We start from the raw sequence: 13,951 nt of genomic DNA on the forward strand, positions 1-13,951 counted from the left end.
GTCATCCAGATAAGCAGCAGAGAAACTCTCCATTCCGGTGAGGATCTGGTTTACCAGGCGCTGAAACGTGGCAGGTGCGTTCTTGAGCCCAAAGGGCATCACACAGAACTGGTAGTGGCCATTGGGCGTGGAGAAGGCTGACCTTTCCCTTGCTCCATCAGTCAAAGAGATCTGCCAGTACCCAGAAGTAAGGTCAAAGGTACTTAGATATTGGGCAGCTCCCAGCCGGTCAATCAATTCATCCGCCCTAGGGATCGGATGAGCATCAGTTTTGGTCACTGAATTCAGTCCCCGATAGTCCACACAGAACCTCAGTTCTGGTTGGGCACCCGGTGGTGCAGCTTTTGGTACTAACACCACCGGACTGGACCAGGGGCTGCTAGAAGGTTCGATCACTCCTAGCTCCAGCATCTTAGTGACTTCACTATGAATGCTGGCCTTCACCTTGTCTGACATCCGGTAGATCTTGGACTTCACAGGTGGGCTGTCTCCTGTGTCCACGTCATAGACGCACAGGTGAGTCCTACCCGGGACAAGGGAGAACAACGAAGAGTACTGCCCCAGGACCTGGCGACAGTCCTCCTGCTGTTCAGGAGTTAGGGATGGGGAGAGAATCACTCCCTCCACCGACCCATCCTTCTCTTGAGACGCAAACAGATCAGGGAGAGGCTCGCTTTCCACGTCCTCTCCTCCGTCAGTCACCATCATCAAGATGACTTCGGGCCTCTCGTGGTGGGGTTTGAGGCGGTTGGCATGCAGCACCCGCAGGGGCTGACGAGGGGTCTTCAGGTCCACCAAGTAGGTAGCCTTACCCTTCTTCTCCAACACCTCAAAGGGTCCTGACCAGCGATCCTGGAGGGCACTAAGCTCTCCCGGTTCGATCACCCACACCTTCTGGCCAGGCTCCAACTCCACCGGGTGAGCATTGTGGTCATACCACGCCTTCATCACTGCTTGGCTGGCTTCCAAGTTGTCAGAAGCTTGCTTCCACAACTTAGCCATTTGGCTCCGGAAGGCCAGCATGTAGCTCACCACATCCTGGGGAAGCTTTCTGGGAGTTCTTTCCCATCCGTCTCTCACCAGGTTGAGAGGTCCACGTACAGGGTGCCCATACAGAAGCTCGAAGGGGCTGAAGCCCACTCCCTTCTGTGGCACTTCCCTGTAGGAAAAAAGTAAACAGGGTAGGAGGACGTCCCATTTCCTCCGCAGGCTTTCAGGCAGACTTCTGATCATGCCCTTCAAGGTTTTGTTAAACCTCTCCACCAGACCATTTGTCTGGGGGTGGTAAGGAGTGGTGAACCGGTATGTCACTCCACACTCCTTCCACATGGCCCGCATGTACGCTGACATGAAGTTGGTCCCCCTGTCGGACACAACTTCCTTGGGAAAACCCACTCGGGTAAAGATTCCCATCAGGGCCCTAGCCACAACAGGTGCCGTTATGGTCCTCAGAGGTATTGCCTCTGGGTACCGTGTGGCATGATCCACCAGAACCAGGATAAACCTGTGACCAGCTGTAGTCGGCGGATCTAATGGACCCACAATGTCGATGCCCACCCTTTCAAAGGGGGTGCTAACGACAGGAAGTGATTCCAGGGGAGCTTTCAGCTTCACCCCTGTTTTCCCACTAGCTTGGCAAGACACACATGTCCGGCAGTAGGTATCGGACGACACTTTCATCTGAGGCCAATAAAAGTGTGGGACAAGACGGGCGAAGGTCTTGTCTTGCCCCAGGTGTCCTGCCAATGGTATCTCGTGAGCCAACTCCAGAAGGAAGGCTCGATAACGTTGAGGAACTACCAAGGCTCGTGACAATCCATGTAGGGGTGCCTTGGGTTCACTGTAGAGGAGGCCATCCTCCCAGTAAACACTGTAGTTCCCTTCAACGTTCCCTGCTGCCTGGGCTTCGGCCTGTCGCCTCAGCCCCTCAAGGGTAGGGCACTCCCTCTGGCCCTGGCAGAATTCCTCCCTGGACGGGCCTCCCTCCACGTGCCACTCGGCCGGGATGCGTAGGTCCTCCAGGTTGGTAACGTCCCCCACCGCAGACTCCTGGTCCACCACCTCCGGTGGCCTATCCGTCCTACGGGGTGGGGACGCCGAGGCAGGCTCCTCCTGTCCTCGGTTCTTCCCTTGACTGGCAGCTGGCTGGGCCTTTGTTCCAGGCTCCAGCCGAAATGAACTCCCTCTTCGGGTAGTCGCGGACCTTGTGCTAACACAGGCCCAATCAGGTGTACCCAGCATCTCGGTGTGAGTCCGGTATTCCACCTCCTTCCAAGCGTTGTGCTCCATGTCATTCCCCAGCAGACAATCGACTGGCACGGCAGGGCTTACGGCAACTCGAAGTGAACCTGCAACCCTCCCCCATTCAAAGGGAACCTCGGCCACTGGATAGTGGCCTGTTCTGCCGTCAGCCATCGCGGCTGGGTGGAGTACATCGGGAATTACCTGCTCTGGAGACACCAGTTGGCTACGCACCATAGTCATACTGGCTCCTGTGTCTCTCAGAGCCTCCCCTCTTTGGCCGTTGATGGTGACCCACTGCCCATACTTTGCGGTATTTGCGGGCACCTGGATCTTAGGAACCATCTCCCGTTCTCCCAGGGACACTAAAGTGACACCCGCCCACTCCCTTCCCTTAGTTAAGGGCATCTCCTCCCCGAGCACTACACTAGCTACTCCGGGGGTCTTTCCTCCAGTGGGAGGGGGTGGTCGTTTCAAGCACTTCGGATCTCCTTTATAGTGTCCAACGCCACCGCACTCATAGCAATGGACAACCCTTGGCTGCTGACTCTGGCCAGGATTAGGGTTTCTGGATGGGTTAGCCCTAGGGGTGAATCCTGTTCCCTTCCCTTGGAAGTTATTTTGGGGGCCTTTGGAGAACTCCTTTTTCTTTTCCCCTCCCTCTTTCTTCTGGGGGGCGCCCTGTCCGGCCTTTTGAGTATCCCCTCCAGTCCCCCTTGTGGACACCCGGGTACTAGCCCAAATGTCCGCCTCCTCAGCAAGCTTCCGGGGACTGGTCAGCTTGCTATCCACCAGGTGTTGCCGCAGTTCAGGGAAACATTTCTCGAGCAGGTGTTCCTTCAGTACTAGGTCAAACAACCCCTCGTAGTTCCTCACTTCACTGCCCTGAATCCAACCTTCCAGTGCCTTCTTTGCATAGTCCATGAAGTCCACCCAATTCTGTGTGCCCAGTTTGTGACTACCCCTGAACTTCTGTCTGTACTTTTCGGGTGTTAGTCCAAACTTCCTTATGAGCGCCAGTTTCATGGTGGGGTAGTGGGTCTGCTCATCCTCTTCGAGGGCCAATAAAGCATCCCTACCAGCTGGAGGCATGTACTTGTACAATCCCCCTCCCCAGTACTTCTCTGGAACCCCATGGGCCCTCAACGAGACCTCATAGGCCGCTAGCCACTTGGCGATATCGTCGCCCACTCCATAGCTAGCTACTATGTCCTTTGGCAGGTATGGTTTAGGTTCCCTGGTGATCTCTTGGGTTTGGCTACCACCATTAGGAACAGGTTGTGCCCCGATTCTCAGGATCTGAAGATCTATTTCTTTCAGTCGTAATTCATGGGCCACCCTCTGCTCCTCCTCCAGCCTTGCTAAGTCCCATGTGAGCTGTCTTTTCTCCCTCCGGTCTGTTAACTCCACTTCAGACAAGCCACCGCTAGAGGCACTGCTGCCCTTCCTAGAAATGGTTCTGGGCCCCGCTGACAGGTTCCCCACCTCAGGTTGGTACATCTCAGCCCCCTCGGTGTCAGGCTCTCTATCCCTGTCCTCCTCCTCAGCCTTGCTTTCTCGGCGTGCCTCCCCCCAAGCCCTTAAGCTGGTTTGGAGTGCACCCTTCTTTGCTCCTGGGGGACAGTACACCCCCTCCCGCTGGCAAAACTCCCTGAGTTGGGCCACAGTGTACGTTTCTAGATTTTCTAGTACAAATTCCATCTCGCCCACTCAGGTTAGAGGACAGGTTTTGTGCAGTAACTATGCAGGGGGGTACCTTTAATAATACCTCCTCCCACCACCAGAGTAAATTTGGAAAAAAACAAAAACCCACAATTAGGAAGGCCGCTTTGAGAAAACTCCCGGTGTAGGCCTATGGACTACCCACAGTTATTGTTGAGTATACGTAGGCACAGCTCAATCCCACCACTGAACACCAATTTATGTTGGAAAACCACACTCCCACACTGAAAGGGTGGTGGTGGTCTTCCGGACACACTGTGGTAGCTTGGCTCGAGTGGTCAGGAATCAGGCTCCGTGCTAAGCATACGACATACCCAAACAATAACCATGCGTGCCTCCGTTCCAAAAACGACTCTACACCGTAAAAATTATGAAAATATCTTTCTTTATCTTCTTTTTCTCTTAGTTGCTGATTGGTTAAAATAAATAACAATCACAATATACAGACTTTAAATAGTGCAGGTCAAATAAATACTGGCTTAATGATTCAATAAATAGGGGTGATCATAAATACTGAAGGCATAAATAAAAGTGCAATACATACAGGCAATTAAATATTCTGAGGCAATAAATACTGTAAACCAATAAATATTGTGCATCAATAAATACTGTGGACCAATAAATACAGTGAAGCAATAAATAGGTTAAATACAATAAATACAGTGCCCCTAATAAATACTTAAAAGCTGACAGTGACACTCCTAGAATCAGATCACTTTTGAACTCCTAAGGGCTGATTTGGCCCAGGCACAGCTTGTGGGGTTGTGGAAGGCTTGGGGGTGTCTACTCCCTGGCTTGGACAAGGCTGAGGCCTAAACTGAGGTAGATCAAGGGGGGGAATACCAGAGACCTGGCTCTCTCCCTCCACACAACTTCTCTAGATTAGTCCCAGCTCACCCCTGGCACAGTCAGGTTGGTTCCAGCACCTCCCTAGCCCCTTAGAGCAGTCTCTCAGGTCTCCACAGGGCCTTAGGCGCCCTGTACTCCACTTACTGCCCTTTTTCTGATGCTCCGACGCCGCTGGAGTCGTGTCGACGCCGTGAGGCGGTTCCAGTTCGATGTCGGCGGCCTCGGCACAATGTCAGTTCTTTGACGACGCCGGTAGGCGGCTCCGGTCTCGATGTCAGCGGCCTCGGTTCGATCTCGACCTCCGATTCGATGGCGTCGGGCAGTCTTTACTCGATGTCGACCTCGGGCGGCTCCGGTCCGATGGCGACCTCGGATTCGATGACGTCGGCCGGCCTTGGCTTGATGTCGACTTCCGGCGGCTCCGGAGTGCGATCTCCACTCCCGACCTCCGGTGCTCCTCTCCTTAGGTTTCCGGCGACTCCGGAGTGCGACCTCCACTCCCGACCTCCGGCACGATTCTCACAGGTTCCGGCGACTCCGGAGTGCGATCCTCACTCCCGACCTCCGGTACACCTCACCTCGGTCTCCGACGACTCCGGAGGGCGGACTTCACTCCTCCGATGACGCCGCTCACTCGACCTCGGGTGACTTCCTCCTCGACCTCTGGTATTCCTCATGACCTCTGACGGCGCCCTCTCTCGACCTCTGGCGGCTCCGGGTACGACGTCCGCTTTCCAGTCGGCGCCGCTTCTCCACCTCGGGCTCCCGGTCTCAGGCTACTCGACGTCGGACTCCAGGGAAACCAGTTTCCAGGTCAGGATCTTGCTGTTCTCTGTTTCTAAGGCCTGTTCCTGCTGTCCAGGTCCTCAGGATGGTTTTTCTTGCTTCTTCCCACACAGGGCTCCAGGCTGGGCTCAGTCAGTAGGGACTAGTATCAAGGGTGGGTTTATGGACCCCACTCCAGGCACAAGTTTCCACCCCTGCTGCCTCACTCCTTCCTCCTTCAGGTTTCTGCTCCTCTCTCTTCACCAGTCAGGTGCCAACTGCCAGCTCCAACTGCCAACTCTCTGTCTTAGCTTCCCAACATTCTAAACCGCCTCCAACTGTCACAGGGTTCTGGAATGTTCTGGAAGGTGCTAGTAGGTTCCAGTGGATGCTGGTGATGTCACAGGTGGCCACCATTTTGTGCTCCAGGCCCTCAGACAGAAGTTTCAGGGGTAGCTAAAATGGCTCCCTGAATCTGCAGCAACACGAAAAAGTCTGGTGGTTCCCAAAAAGGAAAAATTCAAACAGGGTTTGAGGCAAAAGTGGGACAAAATAAATAATGATGAGGAGGGACCACCCAAAGGGCTGACAGGTCTAACAGTACCACTACACATGCGCGCCCCCACGGCATGCACTGCGCGCGCGTCCACGGCATGCACTGCGCGCGCGTCCACGGCATGCACTGCGCGCGCGTCCACGGCATGCACTGCGCGCGCGTCCACGGCATGCACTGCGCGCGCGTCCACGGCATGCACTGCGCGCGCGTCCACGGCATGCACTGCGCGCGCGTCCACGGCATGCACTGCGCGCGCACGGCATGCACTGCGCGCGCACGGCATGCACTGCGCGCGCACGGCATGCACTGCGCGCGCACGGCATGCACTGCGCGCGCACGGCATGCACTGCGCGCGCACGGCATGCACTGCGCGCGCGCACGACATGCACTGCGCGCGCGCACACGACATGCACTGCGCACGGCATGCACTGCGCACGGCATGCACTGCGCACGGCATGCACTGCGCACGGCATGCACTGCGCACGGCATGCACTGCGCACGCACGACATGCTCTGCGCACGCACGACATGCTCTGCGCACGCACGACATGCTCTGCGCACGCACGACATGCTCTGCGCACGCACGACATGCACAGAGGATACACTTGCAATGTTCTGTGCGTCATATAACAGCACAACTTTACATGATAGGGGCCGGTAGATTGAGCTCTCACTCACACAGAGAAAAGTGTCTGGTCACACTACAAATTTAAAAACACAGTTTGCTGCTGGCATCACTTTACGTGATGTAGCTGGGCGAAGGATGGTAATCCAGTGCCTGGTATGAGGCATGCTTGGTGCACCTCTTCAGATCACAGGTTCAAGGTCTCGCATAGTCTGGGACAGGGCTATGCCTCTGGACACAAAATACATTAGCCTGGGCAACAATAAAGTCAGGAACCCAGTTTCATAAACATTCAGGCCCTCCGGGCTGGGCTACATGCCCATTTCCAATGCAGTGGACATTCCGTTCCAACATGCTCCTTGCGAATAGCCAGGGGGGAAAAAATCTGGTGAGCTGAGAAGCATGCCAAGATTCTGGAAAAACTAGAGTGCATGAGAACTCATAACAGATTCTTTCCAAGTCTGCTGGAGACTGAAAAAGTTGGCAAAGGGGAGCAGCTACAGAAAAGCATTAAAAGGTCATGGAGCTTGTCTGATCTGCCACACAGCTTGGACTCCCTGGAACTGTGGGTTTACCGGAGTTTCTTCCAGAGTTTTGCAAAACCTTTGTTTTGAACGCCTCAAGGGGCCGCTTTACAGTTACGAAGGCAGAAAAGATGGTAGCGAGGGAGCAAAGCACCTGACCAATGAGTCCCGGCTCAGACTTCCATCACTCAAGTCCACCACATTTAAACTACCAGATGCTCTACTCCCATTCTGATTACATGCTCCGCCGACACCGTGCTCCCTTCGACAACGTGCTCCCTCCGACAACGTGCTCCCTCCGACAACGTGCTCCCTCCGACAACGTGCTCCCTCCGACACCGTGCTCCCGTGCTCCCTCCGACACCGTGCTCCCTCCGACACCGTGCTCCCTCCGACACCGTGCTCTACATTTCCAAAACTTCTGCCCCACACTGATCATCTGACTTCACACTTCATTTCCTGACTACCATTCTTCATGAAACAAATACCCTACTGCTCAAAGAATGCATTAAAAGTATCCCTACCTCCCAGAAGAGTGCACAGATGTTAGGAGTGAAAGTGATGCATGCATGTTTTAAGGTTAACTTCTTGCCAAACCGACAGAGCCCTCACACCTGTAGCATTGGTCAAACAAACCATAATGTGGCGCATCTGAGGAAGGCCTTCGATGGAGGACACCCAACTGCAGGAAATAGAGGAGCAGCTGGACAACGCACAGGGCAGGTGGGTGCAGCGCTCTTAGTCTTAAGCTCCTGGTAGTGGCATTTATGTGGGCACGGACACGAAGCTTGTTTTAATACAGCCCGTGGGTACTTGTTGGTACCTTTTCTGCCTCATAACCGACACAATGGGGGCTTGAAACTAGAGGGGGGTGCGCCACTGAAAGCATGAGCCTGGTGCCTGGTTCCGGCTCAACGCGAGGTCCTCTTGCACCTTGGAGGCCAGAAGGAGCAGAGCTTTCATCTGGGTTTTACTGGCCACCTCTATCTCTCCGACCTCTTCTCAGTGGCGGCTCCTCCACTATGGAGGAGGAGCGTCGCCTCGCCGTTTAGCAGCAGTGTAATAAAGAAAAACGGAATAACTTGCGCTTGTTATTTTATTTTTCCTTGCTTAAGCCATTTTTGGGGCAGGGCTTGGCTGTCATCACAGCCAGCTGGGGGTCAAACAGTCATGCGCACTTTGCATCTTACCCGCCAGGCTGTAAAGTACTTGTCCCTTGGTTCTCTATAGGCCAGTGTCATATGGGGGGGGGGGGGGGGGGGGGGGGGAGCGGTAATGCTTTCATGTTTAAAAACGACCACTTTTACAAAATGCCTCCAAGCGCAGTGATGTAAACTGGTGTACTAAAGTGACACTTCCGTGTGTGAAAGAAGTACACTTTTTACAATTTTGACTATATGTGATTTTTACATGATGTGCGCTGCATGATTCACACGCCAAATATTCCAATGGCCATGAACCCCCCCCCCCCCCCCCCCCCCCTTAGTGTTCATTTCTTGCCTCGTTCACCGCTCCTTCAAACGGTGCAGCTATTTCTTTACATTAAGGCGCACAATCAACACGTCACTGCTCACTCCGCAGGAAACTACTTCCAATAGTGAGACGACTTGAGCACCATTGGGTGGCTCTTACCTCAGCTGCAAGACACAATCTGTTCTAAGTGCACGCCGCGTGAGGTGCTGATATGCGAGTCCCGGAAGTGTTACTGGCAAGTATAGACCAAAAGGCGAGCAAGTAGTCCCCTGAAGGGCCTCCAAATCTATAGTCACCTGTAGCGATCTGTGATATAATAATCCACATTTGTAAAGTGCGAACAATCACCCGCAGGGGTCTCTAGGCGCTGGGGCCGTCGGGAAGATTAAGCAAGCTTTTGCCCAGAGTCACATGGTGCTGGGCTAATCTGCCGCCGGCACCAAGGATCGAGCCGTGATCCCCAGATTCCGGAGTCAGTCACCCTGGCCGCGGCGCCACACCTCTTGCAGCGATATAGGACCAGTGTGGCCCCAGGGTCACCGGTGCGCTGTTCCTGACTAGGCGGCTTGATATTCCCCGCCTTTGGAAGGAAGGTTAAGTTGTTCACAGACGGTGGGGAGGAGGGAACCGCGATGGTCGCCATTCCTGCATCCTGGTTTGGTTGCAGGATATTTCAAGACAATTAGCTGCGCTGATAGAAGATCAAAACAAGACTGCAAAGATGCCTCGAAAATTCGGATTGCCTATGATTTAAGGTGCCTGCAAGGGATTATGAGCTTTAAAAGAAAAGGCAAACTAGGGAGAGGATTTGCCCTAACGGCTGGAGCGGTCAACCTCGGAGCTGGGGAACTGGGTACGAGTCTCGGCGTCGGCTCAACATCCTGTGATTCTGGGCAATTCACTTAATTTCCCGTGCCTAACAAAAATGAATGTATCCGTCTGTAATGCATCTGGTGCTCATGTAAAGTGCTCTGATACCTTCTGGTCGAGTTCGCACTATATAAAACTAAATTAAAAATCTATAACATCCTGAAACATTTCATGGACAGCAAACAACGGACACGTGTGATCCTCTCCTACTGATGGCATCGAGCAAAGGATACAAGCTAGAGTCACCAGAGAAGGCATGTGGAAGAGTAGTAATGAAAGAGCAGTCTTGATTCTCAGCAACGCTCCCATCACTGAGCCGCCCATCTACAGAGACCGGTCCAGAAAGATTCAGAGAACCTTCTCATAGGGTCTACAGAGGCCTCGGCACAGTATCATCTCTTCACCTGTGGAGGCGGAAACTAGCACACAGGGCGGCCAGCAAGCCACTCCATCCAGGCCTGGATATCAGGAAATAAACGGGCTGGCACCTGGACACAAGTGGAGAAATGAGGAAATAGCACTACCCACTGAGGAGGCTGGCATCTGGACATAAGTGGAGACATGAGGGGGTAGCACTACCCGCTGAGGAGGCTGGCACCTGGACATAAGTGGAGACATGAGGGGGTAGCACTACCCTCTGAGGAGGCTGGCACCTGGACATAAGTGAAGACATGAGGGGGTAGCACTACCCGCTGAGGAGGTAGAGAAGGCATTTTACTCTAGCAAAACCAACAAAACCAGGAAACTGGTCATTAAAGGTATAGGACTGGAAGCCCGGGAAGAGGGGCTACTCATCCTCTCAACACTGCACAAGCTTGGTGGACGTCTTCAAAGACAAGACTGCAAAGATCTGAATGAACTCTCATACGATAAAGAGACCTCCCACTTGGACCCAGTGTCGCCTAAGAGTCGTCAAATCCTTGACGCTCGAGCGAGCTAACAAGGCGACTCAAAGCGGTCACCTCTTCCAAGCAAGCTGGGTCCACTGACAAGCACGCGGACACCTCCTTGGACACCGTGGGGATTATTGACCTATCCCAACCCCAAAGAATGGTCCCCAGTGTTCTACAACAAGGCACACTGAGCGCCAATGCTCATGCAAAGCCGCTGGAGTCTATACAACGCTGGCCCTTCTTAAACCTCGTCCAGAGAAAAATCACATAGGATGAAAGATGACAGAGAAGCAGCACTATTGCATATTAAGGAAAACCTCCTCTTGCGCCTCAAGTTCGATCCACTGGAAACGCCAACTCTGCGGCACCTCTCTTCAGCCTACGGTAGGGTGGGCATGAAACGAATGGAAAGACTCAAACAGTGGGGGGTGATCACTGGTAATGCTCTACAGTGACGTCACACTTTCTTCTCGCTTTCTAGCCAGCTCTTCAATTGACCCAACTACATCGTTGACTACCTTCTTCAAACATGGCTTTTCCAAAGACCCCTCCTCAGCCTGATTGTTGCTCCAAGCGAGCTAATTCCAGAAGTACGCTGAAGGCACAGACCTCCACATCTGCCTTGGTAAAATTATGGCACAGCAGCAAAAATTGAAAAAAAACTGCTTGATGCAAAATCAATACTGGATGAAGGAGAGCTGTTTACATTAAAGCAGGCTTGAAGGTCCTTGGTGGCGAACAGTCAGTAGTAAACCTTATATGCCACAGTCGGCCTGGGCACCAGCACCCCCGGGGCCTGCGCACCGGCACCCCCAGGGTCTGTGGCCCGGCACCCCCAGGGTCTGCGCCCCAGCACCCCCGGGGCCTGCGCCCCAGCACCCCCGGGGCCTGCGCCCCGGCACCCCCAGGGTCTGGGCCCTTGAACGCCACAGTCTGCCTGGGCCCACTGAGTTACATGCACTGCTGACAGCCATGATTCCCCCTTTAGCTGCGAGACTATGCAGCACAAGAACCTTCTCCCAGTCATCTTTAAAAAATATTACCAGAAATATCCACGCATACTACTGGAGAGGTGACAAAATGACGTTTGGCTAATTATGTGTCACACAATAAACATGAAAATATTTACTGTAAAAAATAATGCAAAATCTGGACTAAGACCTGCATTGGCATGGACCCCACCCTGTTCACTGGCAGTAAGCATGCTTACTTGGCTGCTAGTAAACGAGCAGAAGTCCTAATACACTCTGTTAATTTCCACTTACAAGAAAAGGAAAATGTTATTTACCCTGAAAGACTGTTACTCCTGCCTGCCATGTAGGGTTGGGTTCAGAAATTTGCAAGTTGTTTTCCTTCGAAGAATTCTTTTCAGTCACGAGATGTCCTGCGAGTTCTGCTTTAGCAGGAAAATCCAGATGGGCACTGACTCATGGTATATTGTTTTCCACAGCAGGTGAGAATGTTTATGGAGTGTCTTGTTAGCGTGGCATGATGTACTATGCATATTGTGCAGGGTTAACTAGTTAATAGGAGGGATCTGCCATTAGCACAGGCCTCAAGGGAAGACGGCGAGTGTGAATCTACAGAACTACATGCTATGAATGAACTAGTTACTTCCCTTCAGTAACATCTTTTCTGGTAGAGACTACCTACCCACCGATTATTCACCTTATGAATAGTCCCGTTTATAAGTCTGGATCCAGAAACTTTAGCACAGCAATTCCCTCTTGCACAGACAGGTGGCGGTGTTCTCTCTGCCTCGTGCCACTCCGTCCCACGAGAATGGGATGTCGGGACCAGTATGTATCCGCCACCTGCTCGTGCCGGTGTCACTTTCTTTCTGAACTCTGTCCGTGCCAACAGACATGGATCTCACAGAAATCAATATGAAACTTTTTGGGATGGAATCTTAGGATAGGACTTTACGAAGCCATACCACAGAAAGGGGAGAAGGAAGGGTAGGTGAAGAATTTGCAATCAGGCACTCTACCGGAAAAGGCATTACCGAAAGTATCGTGTTCTTCTGATAGACTTCTAACCGTAGACTGCACACCTTTTGAATAGAAGCATTACCTCCCCGGTGGTAGGTCTGTGCAAGGACTCAGACCAGGATATCCTGCAGCATAACTCTGGCAAAGTGCTTGTACCACTGAACCTGGCTATCCAGGCAGTAATGTTTGGCGAACGTGTGGAAGGACAGCCATGTAGCTGGCTTCTGTCGAAGACTGGCACACCGCGTGCCAGCAGCCTTTGCTTTGAGGAATGAGCAAACGAGGCATCTGGGGGCTGCTTATTGGCTAGTCCATAACAGATCTTAATACACAAGATGATCCATCTAGAGATGCTCCTTTTGGGTACGGACTTCCCCTTACATGCCCAAGAAAACCTGATAAGCAGTTGGTCATCCTGTTGAAATTCCCTGGTCCTCTTGATGTAAAAACTAGGGGCCTCTTAGGATCGAGGCGACGTAGCCCTTCCTTCTTTGATGGACGAGGTGGTGCATAGAATGTTGACATGGCAATGGACAATCCTAAATGATAGGGCGTCACTGCCTTGGTTAGGATTGCTGCTTTTGTTCCAAGGACTAATTTGTCTGGAAAAAAGGGAACAAATGTTGTAACAGAAGATGATGCTTGAAGTTCACTCACTTGCCTGTCAGAGGTTATTGCAACGAGGATACAGTTTTAAGCATGAGTTGGCAAAACGGTAACTGTGTATAGGCTCAAAAGGGAAGTACATAAAAAAGTCAATACAAGATTTAGTCCCCAGTGCAGCATTATAAAAGGAGTAGGTGTGAACATAAAGGTGAATGTCTTGGACTTATTAAGGCGGAGAATGGCTGGCCTTGATGAAGAGGAGTTGTAGTGCAGAAGTCAGGTGTGATTTCGGCACGTTGATGGAAAAAACCATTGAGTTTAATAGGTTGGGCATCGTCTGGCAGTGGTTAGAGACTGTTTGAGGTGACTCCGCCTTCAGTAACTAGTCTTCCAGGTATGGGAAGACTGGTGTTCCCAACCTCTGCAGATGGCAGCAACCACCACCATTGCTTTTGTGAACACCAGAGGTGCACTGGCTAAGCCAAAAGGGAGCACAACAAACTAAGTGCCCTTGACCTATAGGGGCAAGCGGTAGTCTGAGAAGTATAACCCTCTGAAGATCCTCCATGAAAACCCCGACTACTGGAATCCTGAATAGAGGTGAGTGTCCGTATGTATCAGGTATGTTTGCCTAATCTTCCTCATTATGTACAAGAGGCATAGGAGAGGAGGAAAAGCATAGAGAAAGATCCCTGACCAATTAATCCATACTGCAGTGTTGTGGGTACCTGGAGGTGAACTTTGGGCATTTTGAGTTCTCGAGGTGACAATTGGGTCTATTTGTGGGGTGTCTAAGGCTGGAAGTACAGTTTTAGGACATAAGGATGGAGTTCCCAC

At 52.4% G+C, this 13,951-nt stretch overlaps 1 protein-coding gene across 3 annotated transcripts in view; it reads right to left on the bottom strand.

The window, feature by feature from the left end:
- The window catches only part of LOC146788667 (lipoma-preferred partner homolog), a 774,512-nt gene that overhangs the window by 24,014 nt on the left and 736,547 nt on the right, over positions 1–13,951 (bottom strand). The window lies entirely within an intron of this gene.

The sequence above is a fragment of the Triturus cristatus genome, chromosome 11 (assembly GCF_964204655.1).
Source record: "Triturus cristatus chromosome 11, aTriCri1.1, whole genome shotgun sequence".
Taxonomy (NCBI): Eukaryota; Metazoa; Chordata; class Amphibia; order Caudata; family Salamandridae; genus Triturus; species Triturus cristatus.